General features: G+C 41.8%; 1 pseudogene; it reads right to left on the reverse strand.

Moving 5' to 3' along the window:
• Window positions 1-1,728: 1,728 nt before the first annotated feature.
• On the reverse strand, window positions 1,729-1,846 carry LOC124556923 (annotated as a pseudogene).
• Between the last annotated feature and the right edge of the window lie 11,611 nt (window positions 1,847-13,457).

A 13,457-nucleotide genomic window follows, 5' to 3' on the forward strand; every position in this document is an offset into this window, starting at 1 on the left:
TTGTTCCATGATAATTCTCCTCTACGTCAATAATATGATGTTCAAATTTGACATCATTCTGAGCAGTGGTTTTCTTTCTACAGCGTTTTGGAACTGGAACTTCAGTTGTGGACACATTTTATCTAGGAGGAAATAACATCCTGTCCCACTCCTACCATAACATACTCTCTCGGAATTTCAGTTGCAAACCTCTCCGTGATGCGCAATGCCTCTCTTGGAGCGTCTGCCATTGCAGTTCGTCGAGGATCTCCGTAAGGCTGTCTCGCCGATTACACGATCCCGTGACGAAACGCGCCGCTCTTCGTAGAATCTCGTCTATGTTTTCTATTAATCCAACCTCGTAAAAATTCCAGATTGATGAGTAATAATGAAGAATCAGTTGAACAGGCACTTTGTAAGCTACTTCTGTAGTGGATGTATTACATTTCCTTAAAATTCTTTTTACGAATCTCAGTCTGGTATTTGATTTTCCTACTATTTGTTTTATGTGGTCATTCCACTGGAGCTCGCTCCCGGATGATTACGATCAGATATTTCACGATAGTCACTGTTTCTATCAGCTTGTCATCAACAGTGTAATTGTGTAGTAGCGGATTTCGTTTCCTATATATGCGTAATGAGTTACATTTATTTACGTTAATGGTTGGCCATTCATCAGAATTCTGCAGGTCTTCCTGCAGTTCGCTGCAACGTATTTTAAAAGTATTCATTATTGATCTTAAAAAGTGTATCCATTTCTGCAATACGTGCCGCTATAGCCCGTTAGCCCATTGATTTACATGTCGCTTGTCTTCTCGCATGTTTCCAGGGGCCCATGTTAAATTTCACATGTAAGAAGGGTAGTAACTTGCTGCTTATACTTTCTAGCACTGGTAACAAAACCTCTTATCACGTGAAACACCCACAAATAGATTGTGCGACATAGTCGTCGTGCTATTATCCCTGTAAGACAAGAATTGGGTTTGAATTTCTTTAACATCTTTAGAGAGTTCGCCCCGGACATTATTATTTATTTTTGCGATATTTCGGTAAAAACAACCTTTGCTGAAGAATTTCGATTATTGAATTCTGAGTGTGCTTGTTAATCCGTTGAGATATCAACATAAGTAAACAAAGAAGTTTCAGGTGACGAGGACTAACAGCTGTTTACCAACCAAAGTAGTAATTGGATTACGAAAATTCACAATAATTGTATGACAGATGTTTTGTCACTTATATGGCTATATCACCTCACCTGGAAAATTCCTGTGAGACCCTCTGAGAGATACGAACGGATTCAATGCCTTATCTAAATAAGAAATCCGTAGCTTTCCTGATGGTTACGTTAACATCACTTTCCAGTCATAAAAAGGTGAAACAGCTTCTGCCACAATAAATGGGAAACAAGATATTTAAAAAATTTTATTCCTTCGCCATTAAATCAATTAGAGCAGTTGGCTCCTGGATGATAAAAAATCATGGACCACAATTACAGTGCCCTGAGCGAGTCGAGTGTTACCTCATTACAATAGAAAAACTTAATTCCTGCAGAACTGGCAGTGAAGGCCCAACGGTACTGACCGGGCACCGTGTCATCCTCAGCCCATAGGAGTCACTGGATGCGGATATGGAGGAGCATGTAGTCACCACACCGCTCTCCTGGCCGTATGTCAGTTTCCCAGACCGGAGCCGCTACTTCCAGTCAAGTAGCTGCTCAGTTTGCCTCATAAGGGCTGAGAGCACCCCGCTTACCAACAGCTCTCGGACTACCGGACGGTCACCCATCCAAGAGATAGCCCAGCCCGACAGCGCTTAACTTCGGTGCTCTGACGGGAACCGGTGTTACCACTGCGGCAAGGCCGTTGATACACCTCATTAAAATAAGCGCCGAATATATCACTTCGTAAGTGGACTCTGATGAACAAGGTTAGATGATAAATGTGTTTCGTCTATATTTAGACTTGAGACTGTGTAATTTAGTTGCTTTTTCTTATTACAGATTTTTCTGGTTGGTTGGTTGGTTGCTTGGGGAAGGAGACCAGACACCGTGGTCATCGGTCTCATCGGATTAGGGAAGGATGGGGAAGGAAGTCGGCCGTGCCCTTTCAGAGGAACCATCCCGGCATTTGCCTGGAGTGATTTAGGGAAATTACGGAAAACCTAAATCAGGATGGCCGGACGCGGGATTGAACCGTCGTCCTCCCGAATGCGAGTCCAGTGTCTAACCACTGCACCACCTCGCTCGGTAGATTTTTGTGGTGTCCGTCTCGTACTGTGGCGTGGTAGCAATCGATAATTATCTAGACCATCCAAGCTCATTTGTTTCCAACATATTCTCCTTCGGATTATATTTCCAAACGCGAATAGTAATACAATTTTGTTTCGTTTATGGGTTGTAGAGTGACCTGAAGTAATATAATCGAATTGCCGCATTAGCATATCGCGTTTATAGTAGAGTATTAACGTAAGAAGTATTAAAGTTCAATCATTGAATAATAGTATTCAACATCACTTTCTTTGAGTAACCTACGTAAAAGGTATGAATGGTCCATAGTAGTAAGAATATCGAGTTTTATGGTAACTTAGTGACCCGCATAAAACATATGGACCACGAAAATTGTCGACTGTTTACATGCATTGGAAAGACCACTCTTAGCATTGTAAAAATACGCATGCTTTCTTGACTTTTTCGAAACTTGGGTAATTACCACTTGATAGTCGATCTCCGAAGTACCGATAAATAGTAACCCATATTATGTCCGTCTTTAAGCAGCCAGAGGATCTAGACAGCATCTTCGGCGAGGTCCTCCCATCCTCTTCGAGACAACGAAGTGCCGGCCAGGGTGGCCGAGCGGTTCTAGGCGCTACAGTCTGGAACTGCGCGACCGCTACGGTCGCAGGTTCGAATCCTGCTTCGGGCGTGGATGAGTGTGATGTCCTTAGGTTAGTTAGGTTTAAGTAGTTCTAAGTTCAAGGGGACTGATGACCTCAGAAGTTAAGTCGCATAGTGCTCAGAGCCATTTGAACCATTTTTTACTACGTAGAAGGATGTCCAAACAAGTATTTTTAACACAACCCAGCTTTAAAAAATCAAACTACGTAGTGTGAGACAACCGCTGTATAACGGCACTGTTCATCTATGACTTCTTGTCTGTAATATTTTCATTGCGAAAACTTTCTTTTATTGAAAAATATATATTGACTATCCTCTTGCAGTTTTCCAGGGAATCTACGTATCCTAACAGAATATGTACTACACAAATCATTAAATACATTAGCTGAGTTGTAAGAGGTGGAAAAGGGCGATTGTCGACGGACCTATCCTGGCACTTCTTACGAATAATTTAGGAAACTCACTGGCAATCCAAAACTCGGCTGTCAGACGAGGATCTGAATCAGACTTCTTCCGAAAACGAATCCATTACCTTAATCGCTGCACCATCTTGTTTAGTTGTCGGAGTCATAAAAGTGTTATTCGCTTATTACTTCATTCTACTATGGACTCTGTCATACAGACTGCGCGTACTCAGAGCATGAATGCGATTTTAGAATACGAAGAGAAAAGCCAAGGATGACAAAACGAAATCTCATACAAGGGTAACATTACTGATACGAATTAAACACAGATTCCTTCAAGAACGAGTACTGCAAAACGCCACTGAATATTTCATTAACTATAACTTCAAAATTTTAAAAAAAGTAGTGAAATAAGTTTTTTACAACTACTGTGTTACTAACAGAACTGGTATTGCATCCCTAAATATATTTCTGCAGAATCTATTGAGACTGCAAAGATCCACAGTGTTTGACAATAACATGGGAATAAAGAACTCGAGAAATGATTTCGGTCATCAAAAGAGGAGGTATTAGTTGGATGCAGTATGAAAATCCAACATAGTTTACTAATCAGTAATAATATGGAAGAATCAGCACTCGTTTATTTGATGTAAGTGCCCAATCGCGGCATGGCTTGCGTTTTCGGCGTGTGTGGTTTCCTAAATGATAGATGTCGATGTTTCGCTCGCGTCGTGTTTGTGTCGTCGCCATGCAACGCCCAACACGTCACACTCATTTGCGACCTTTCTCCTCTTCTCCTAGTGGCAACAGTACATGGTAATTAGCCTTAACTACTTGCTGCATTTCGTTTACTCTAAAGTTATGAAACTTGCATCATTTCGTTTAATTTACATGTAATATCTGAGAATCTCTATAAACTGCATTACAGAGAATACTTCATAATGCGACATGTATGACCATTTCTTCGGGTTATACACACAGACCGGGCTTGGAATGAACTAATGCTCATATGTCTCTATGCTAACTGTTAACAGTCTGGTTTTAGCTTCACAGTATCTACGCGAACGGTACGACTAAGAATATTTACTGATTGTGGAAAACGGTTCTTCAGACCTACCAAGTAGGTTTTCACCAAACGTTTCGAGCTTTTATTTCACTCTCTGTCAACTGACACAGTTTTCAGCGTTTCTCTTACTCTTTCCCGAGATGTGAAAAAGTCTTTGGTAATCCAGAAAGATCTCCTTTGTAAACTCTCAAAGTTATCTTGTGCTACTACCCGCTATAGATCCGACGACAATTATTGAGGTTTATTCTTGTTTCCAATAGCGGCAGTAGTATATCGCTGACAGCATAGCCAACCACCACGTAGCACAAGTCTGAAATATCAAAATCCATAAGATTCGTGTCGTAAATTGATGAGGAAATTATATATGATCCAAATCTTAACATCTTTTTATCACAAATTAATGTTCATTAATATTCCATATTGTAGTCTTCAAAGAGCTATGGAAGTCACCCGCAATTGTATTGTAAAGGAATATTATTCTTAAAATGGAATGTAAATGTTTTTAATTTTTGTGAAATGACGCTTGAACGTAAAGGCACTCAGTTTAACAGTTTAACGCGTCTTGACTCAGTGCTGAATAATCTTTATACTACCCTATGAACCATTGTTTAACCTATTCTCAATATTACTCCATCAAGTGTCTGCATTATACATGGCACAGTGAACTGGAGTAAAAAGTATTTTAATTGTTGCTTAAGTTTTAATAGAGAATTATTCGGCAGAACCGTTCAAAATTTATGTCTAATTCTCAGCCGTTCTTTTATGAAAGCTTTGTTCGAAAACCGTTTCCGATAATCGAATGCATCTTCCATCTAATATGTATCAAATTGTTTCTTGTACTTTTCATATACGGAAGAAACCTGTGATAACGTATAATTGTTATGTTTCACGATTACTAACCATTCAGAACTGTCATGTCGTTTTTTGATGCATGACGCGTTAGTCTCTGTTCGTGCCATCTTTCCTCCATGAAACAACAGCTACATATTATAACAGATGGCTCATTCTTGACAAGTAACACGGGTAGGACTTTTAGATTTTAAGTGAAGAGTAGATGGGTAGGTCATGTAACAAATGAGGAGGAGCTGAATAGAATTTTGGAGATGAGGAATTTGTGGCACAGCTTGACTAGAAAAAGTGATCAGCTGGTAGCACACATCCTGAGGCATCGACGTATCACCAATTTAGTACTGGAAGGAAGCGTGGAGGACAAAAATTGTAGAGGGAGTATAAGAGATGAATACAGCAAGCAGATTCAGAAGGATGTAGGTTGCAGTAGGTACTGGAAGATGAAGAAGCTTGCACAGGATAGAGAAGCATGGAGAGTTACATCTTTGGACTGAAGACCACAGAAACAACAAATCGCTTATACAAGGGCATGGTTCTGAAGTCCTCGTGACCACAGTTATTAAGTTATGCAAGAAAAACATTTTTGAAGGTTTGTTTTTCTTGAATAATTCGAAAACTACAGCCTTCAGCGAAAACGTATCCAATTACAAAATTTAACTACATTAAATTTCCTACTAAAAGGTCCTGTTTATTTTTCTGTGTAGAGTTAATAGTGTGCACAAAACGAGCGGGACGTTATGAAAATCTTGTACGGGGTATTTGAAGGCATTTCAAGTTGCATAAAACTCATAGATAGTGGCTGTTGAATCACCCTCCCCAAACCGCTGTACAGAGCATGGCGGAAAGTACTTCGCATGGAATGGAGGCTTTCTGTCCTTTTTCATTTGCATCTTGATCTAGGGGAGGTGATAATGTATATGCCTCTGTACGACCCCAAATGTCTACGAGTCCAATGTCTTACAACTTCAATATCTCATTTGGTGCATCCTGGTGGTGAGAGAAATGTTCATGTGTAGAGAAAGGGGAAACGGTTCAGAAGTGGGTGCTCATAGCCTGATTTCAGTTCGAAAACTGGCAGTAAAATACAATGTTAATGGCGGTCCATCCATCGGATGGGAACTTTAAGCTGGTTAGCTAGCATCTTTGGTATTTGTGTAGAGAGGTAGATTGTGTGGCGGCAACAGGTTTCGCCCAGTATCTTCCCCTGCTGCACGTAAATCCGTAACAAACATGATTGTTAAATACCCGATCACTGATCACAGGCGTTGACAACGTACAGACATACATTTAGCATTTACCGACATATCAGAGCGAGGCATTGGCAAATCACTACCACTAGGGCATCATTTTTCTTGATTATTTCCAGCACTAATTATAAATTGCGGCGATGAAGTATAAATGAAACTGACTTAGTTTGTTACACAGTATGGCAGAAGGTGATTGTAGGCCAATTGTATGGCTTCCTTCATCAACTTATTTAGAGAATGATAGCAGCCAGTTATAGGACAAGAGATACCGAAACTTCTTTAGCATCAGAAATGAAGCAATGGTCCACAAGATTTCACAACCGGTAATTTATGAGAGTTGATGGAGGATCAGTTTTCCGTACATAAGAAAAGGTGCTTACATTGCGTAAGTATTTTTTTGGATGGTATCCATTTACTTGTTGAATGATGTCAAGTGGAATAGTTACCCATCATGGGAGTAGAAGAAGTGCTACAGGATGTTTAATTCTCGTCTCATAGTTTATCTATCATCACTGACATATTTCTCACTGTGAGAAATTAAATTACTTCACTTAAACAGTAAAGCCGTATGTGGTTGTTGAGTAAGAGACTCAAAATAGTAGTTTCACCAACTTCATTGCAACAGATTTCTTGTTTTGCACTTTCCTTTGTCAAGTGAGAGCGTTACGTCTTACGTGTAATTCTTTAATACAGGTGATTCAGACGACTACGTTCGTTGTCTTAATCTGCTTGTGTCGTGGCTGACAGAGAGGGAGGTAGGAAAGGGCCAAGACGAAAGGCGGTAATGGCCTGATGTTTGTTAACACGTTTGGTTCAAAAATGGTTCAAATGGCTCTGAGCACTATGGGACTCAACTGCTGTGGTCATAAGTCCCCTAGAACTTAGAACTACTTAAACCTAACTAACCTAAGGACATCACACACATCCATGCCCGAGGCAGGATTCGAACCTGCGACCGTAGCGGTCATGCGGTTCCAGACTGTAGCGCCTTTAACCGCTCGGCCACTCCGGCCGGCTAACACGTTTGGTTAATGCATTTAACAACTCTAGATATTCTACGACTTGTGGTCTCTATTTCGGCTATAATCGTGTAATTCAATACTGCCATTCTGCCACGACAACTTATTTCGTTGAGTAAGTAATAACATGTTTCAGTTTCTGTCATATGCACAAAAGAGGAGGGAAAAACCAATAAATGAGACGGAAACCTCAGCAATCACGATTAGGAAAAACACTGAAAAGATTAGCTTGAACATAAGGACTAATATCACTAAAGTAGGTTAAATAAAGCAGTTGTGTCACCTCGTCAATATGACTACAGAAGACAATAAATGTTTAATAAAAGAAATGACGAGAATGGAAGTAGAAAAACAAATAAGTGTGGAAATACGGGAATCTTTCGCAAAATCGCTTGCGTAGAGTACGATTACGTACAAATGTGACGGCTGTAGAGACGAGAGAGGACAAGTCTGACAGCAACAGAAATTTCGATATTGTGGAAAACTGACTGACTGAGTGTAACACACTGAAGAGCCTAAGGAACTGCTACATCTGCCTAATATCGTGTAGGGGCACACGGCGTGGCGTGGACTCGATTTGGACTCGACTGATGTCTAACGCAGTGATGGAGGGAACTGACACTATGAATCCTGCAAGGCTGTCCATAAATCCGCATGAGTACGAGGGGGTGGAGATCTCTTCTGAACAGCACGTTGCAAGGCATCCCAGATATGTTCAATGCCTGGGGAGTGTGGCGGTCAGCGGAAGTGTTTAAACTCAGAAGAGTGTTCCTGGAGCTACTCTGTAGCAATTCTGGAATTGATGGGTGTCGCATTGTCCTGCTGGAATTGCCCAAGTCCATCGGCATGCACAATAGACATGAATGCATGCAGGTTATCAGACAGGATCCTTACGTACGCGTCAGCCGTCAGAGTCGTATCTAGACGTATCAGTGGTCCCGTATCACTCCAATAGCTTACGTCCCACACCATAACAGGACCTCCACCAGCTTGAACAGTCCCCTGCTGACATGCATGGTTCATGAATTCTGGAGGTTGTCTCCAAACCCGTACACGTCCATCCGCTCGACACAATTTGAAATGAGACTCGTCCGACCAGGCAACATGTTCCCAATAATCAACAGTCCAATGTCGGTGCTGACGGGCCCAGGCGAGGCGTAAAAATTTGTGTCGTGCAGTTATCAGGTGCCCAAAAGTAAACCTTCTGCTCCGAACGCCCATATCGATGTTGTTTCGTTGAATGGTTTGCACCCGTACACTTTTTGATAGCCCAGCATTGAAATCTGCAGCAATCTGTTTCCTGATATTCACGGTACAGTCGTGAAATGATCGTACGGGAAAATCCCCACTTCATGTCTACGTCGGAGATTTTGTGTCCCATCGCTCGTGCGCCGACTATAACACCACGTTCAAACTCACTTAAATCTTGATAGCCTACCATTGCAGCAGTAGTAAACGATCTAACAACTGCGCCACACAGTTTTTGTCTTATAACTGCAACGCTGTATTCTATCTGTTTACACATCTCTGTATTTGAATACATATGCGTATACCAGTTTCTTTGGCGCTTCAGTTTATAAAGGAAAACTAATCGAGAAGTATTTTGATTAGTAAAGAAAGAAAGAAAGAATGGCAATAAGAGAAACATAATGAAGCCATTTTTTTGTCCATCCTTCTGACTGAAGGTCTGAGAGACTTCGGCTGTTCACTTATGTAATAAAATGGAACACCTGTAGCCATCCTTTCGATGTTATTTGTTACATAGCTGTCGATGACATATGGAATCACCAAAACTTGTAGCTATGTAATAAATAGCATCGAAAGGAGAGCTGCAGGTATTTCATTTTTATTAGATACAGAATGAAGGTTGAAATGCCTCTAAGCACTATGAGACTTAACTTCTGAGGTCATCAGTCCCCTAGAACGTAGAACTACTTAAACCTAACTAACCTAAGGACATTACACACATCCAAGCCCGAGGCAGGTTTCGAAGCTGCGACAGGAGCGGTCGCGCGGTTCCAGACTGTAGCGCCTAGAACCGCTCGGCCACACCGGCCGGCAGAATGAAGGAAAATGTAATTTGTGTGTCATATGAAACTTCCTGGCAGATTAAAACTTTGTGCCGGACCGAGACTCGAACTCGGGACCTTTGCCTTACGTGGGCAAATGCTCAACCAACTGAGCCACCCAAGCACGGCTCACGCCCCGTCCTCACAGCTTTACTTCTGCCAGTACCTCGTCTCCTACCTTCCAAACTTCTCATTCTGTATGTCATATGATTGTCGTCGTAAATAGATTTGGAGACAATGTATTACAGAAGAGTGCAAGATGAAGCACGAGAATAATGTACTTTAAGTACTTCAAAACTTGATCCAATACATTAAGGAGAGATCAAAAGTGTTTCGAGTGATAGTGTAGAATTGTTGCGCCGACGAGATATGCCGTTTGGAAACTGCTGGAATGAGGATGCAACTTGGTAAACCGTTCAACAGTTTCTCCTTTTCGCTGGCACAGAAGCTGAGTTAAGGGTGCTTAGTGATACAAGGAAGTTTCTTCTTCTGGGCAGACAGCCGTCAATACCTAACGACTACAGTGAATTAACGGATGAATCAGTAGAACAATGGCGCGCAATTACAGTGAGCGCACTTTGAGGGAGAGTTAGTGGGAGTGGGTGTAAATGTTCCGGCGCGGTATTTAGCGGTGCGCCGGCCGAGTCGATAGTGGGTGCTGGCGGCTGGCGGCTGCTGTCCCAGATTTGCTTCGGCCTTCCGTCTGGCGCTTCTAACGAGCCAACTGGCGACTGGCGACAGGCGACGGCGCGCTCTTTGCGGCTGTCGCGCTCCCAGTCCACTCGCAGCATGTCGGCCTCAAACACACCACGTGGTTCTGCTGACCTCATTGCTGTTCCGGGTTGAAAACCACACGTGTTCCTGATACACGATCTAGTCACATTAATTTGGCCTCTGCGTATGTTCGAGCTCAGCATGCAATTACCACTCATAGACGGCAGGTGGCAACACTAAAACTAACACTGGAGGGTGTATAAAGCCTCTCGGGAGGACGCGGAAAACAGTGCACTCCTTATGTAATGCGGAAGCGGTGCGATTTATCTACATCTACATCTAAATGATTACTCTGCAATTCACATTTAAATGCTTAGCAGAGGGTTCATCGAACCACAATCATACTATCTCTCTACCATTCCACTCCCGAACAGCGCGCGGGAAAACGAACACCTAAACCTGTCTGTTCGAGCTCTGATTTCTCTTATTTTATTTTGATGATCATTCCTACCTATGTAGGTTGGGCTCAACAAAATATTTTCGCATTCGGAAGAGAAAGTTGGTGACTGAAATTTCGTAAATAGATCTCGCCGCGACGAAAAACGTCTTTGCTTTAATGACTTCCATCCCAACTCGCGTATCATACCTAAGGACATCACACAACACCCAGTCATTGTACTTAGTCTCCAAAAATATAATTTTTCAGACTAGTTTAATTTCAACAAGAGTAACACACTGTATTTCTAGGCGAAAGCCAAACGTGAAGGCTGTGCGTAATAGTTCAAGGAATAGCTAATTCACAGTTGCCCACATCTGCTACTACACTAATAATGATGTTCTAAAGGTGATTCCTGTAAGCAGTTTCAGACTATCAAAAGTATCAGTTACAATGTTGTTCTTTTTAGTTTATGCATAGTTCGTAGAGTAGAGCATTTGAAGAGTAAACCAACGTGTCTTAGTTGTTGATAACGGTAATAAAGATTACAGGTATCGATAATTGGTGCCAACATACAGCCTAGCATCTAAGTCAACATCAAAGTCTCCATCCGATGAATGGTTCACGATTAACGGTCCACATGTCATGAAAGACTTCAGAAAGGTTAGGACTCGAGTCCAGTATACAGGCGCAAAGAAGAGCGACTGGGAACTATAATCCAACAAATATTTCACCAGTGCTGGCCAAATATTGACGATGAAAATTTCTTCTGCTTCTAAGCGTCGATTGTGTTACCGCGGATTCGAGTTTCGCACACTGACGTGCGTTAGCATGCTAGTTTAAGGAGATCAGTGTACAGTAAAATTAGTTATAATTATTATAGTGTTGTTTCATGTGTTTGCTTGTGTAGCTTCTTACCGTATGGTCGGCTGGGAGGTAAACGACACCCAGAAAACATCCGAGCGTCTACCGATGGTACGCTGGCCGAACTGACTGTCGTTTTAGGAAGTTTCTCAAGCAAGCCTAAGCAAATGCTCCGTTTCTTTCCCAACTCCAACAAAGAAACAAACTTCACGAATAAATTACAATAGAAAACAAAGAGAACGAAGTGTTTACTGATTTACAGGTGCCTCCAAATGCAGTGAAGAGCCAAAGAAACTGGTATAGGCATGCATATTCAAATACATTGATAAGTAAACAGGCAGAATACGGCGCTGCGGTCGGCAACGCCTATATAAGACAACAAGTGTCTGGCACAGTTGTTAGATCAGTTACTGCTGCTACAAAGACAGATTATCAAGATTTAATTAAGTTTGAACGTGGTGTTATAGTCGGCGCACGAAATATAGGACACAACATCTCGGAGTTTGCGATGAAGTGGGGATTTTCCCGTACGACAATGTCACGAGCGTACCACCAATATCAGGAATCTGGTGAAACATCAAGTCTCCGACATCGCTGCGACCGGAAAGAGATCCAGCAAGAACGGAACCAACGACGACTGAAGAGAATCGTTCAGCGTGACAGAAGTGCAATACTTCCGCAAATTGCTGCAGATTTCAATGCCGAGTGTTGGCGTGCGAACCATTCAACGAAATATCAACGATATGGGCTTTCGGAGTCGAAGGCCCACTCGTGTACCCTTGATAACTGTACGGCACAAAGCTATACGTCTAACCTGGGACAGTCAACACCGAAATTGGACTGTTGATGACTGTAAACATGTTGGCTTTTCGGTAGAGTCACGTTTCAAATTGCTTCTAGCGGATGGACGTGTCGGGGGTATGGAGACAACAAGAGATCTCCACCCCCTCGTACTGTTATGGATTTATTGTCAGTTCTGCAGGATTCATGGTGTCAGTTCTGTCCATAACTACTTCAGACATTACTGGAGTCCATGCTACGTCGTGTTGCGGCACTTCTGCCTGCTCACGGGGCTCTACATGATATTAGGCATGTGTATCAGTTTCTTTGACTCTTTAGTGCATAATTTATACGACTTGCAGCCAGATGACATGTTTAACTTTCTTTCTTATGGAGCATTAAGGTGACATAGCGGCGCGAAAATTTACATAAATGATAGCTAAGACAGCTCATGTTAACATACCTCGTACCGTCACACGAAAGAGAACTTTAATATAAGGTCACGAATTTTCTTGTAAAATACTTGCGAGTACACGAAATAATGCCATTCACTCTTACATATCTACATCTGAAACTTATAACAAGAGCCCCTTCGCTGCGAACTCGTAATATTTTCATGAAGCGCACGCGGTGAAATTGAGATTCCTCAGCACCTGAATGATACACCGTCACCTGAATGATACGCCGTTTTTCAATATTCGCCTGCTCATAGGCAGAGAGCTGTGAGCCAGTTATACAGAAACATCCTCTCTAGCGACCAGTACCGACAGAACTACAATGTATATTCTAACAAAAGCACGAAAGAACTTCTGCAGACGCGTATGACGCATTTCGATGATCGTCGCGTATTTCTTGTATAACATAATAAAATGTACTGTTCTATTAATTTGTGCATTTTATTCGCTGTACAGAAGCTAATTAAATAAAGGATTGTAATATAATTTTATGGAGTAATATAATACGCAGCTAATGTTCCGGGGCAGTACGAGAGATATGTACTGCTTTATTTTGTGAGCACGCTAACTGACGTAATATTTGAGCACTGTAATGACACCTTCACATATAAAGCGAACATCGTAACATTTAACTCTGTCTCTCAGTTACCAGTTTGTAAGTGCAGATCGTCTTTATAAATTG

Source organism: Schistocerca americana, chromosome X, assembly GCF_021461395.2.
Source record: "Schistocerca americana isolate TAMUIC-IGC-003095 chromosome X, iqSchAmer2.1, whole genome shotgun sequence".
In the NCBI taxonomy this organism is placed as follows: Eukaryota; Metazoa; Arthropoda; class Insecta; order Orthoptera; family Acrididae; genus Schistocerca; species Schistocerca americana.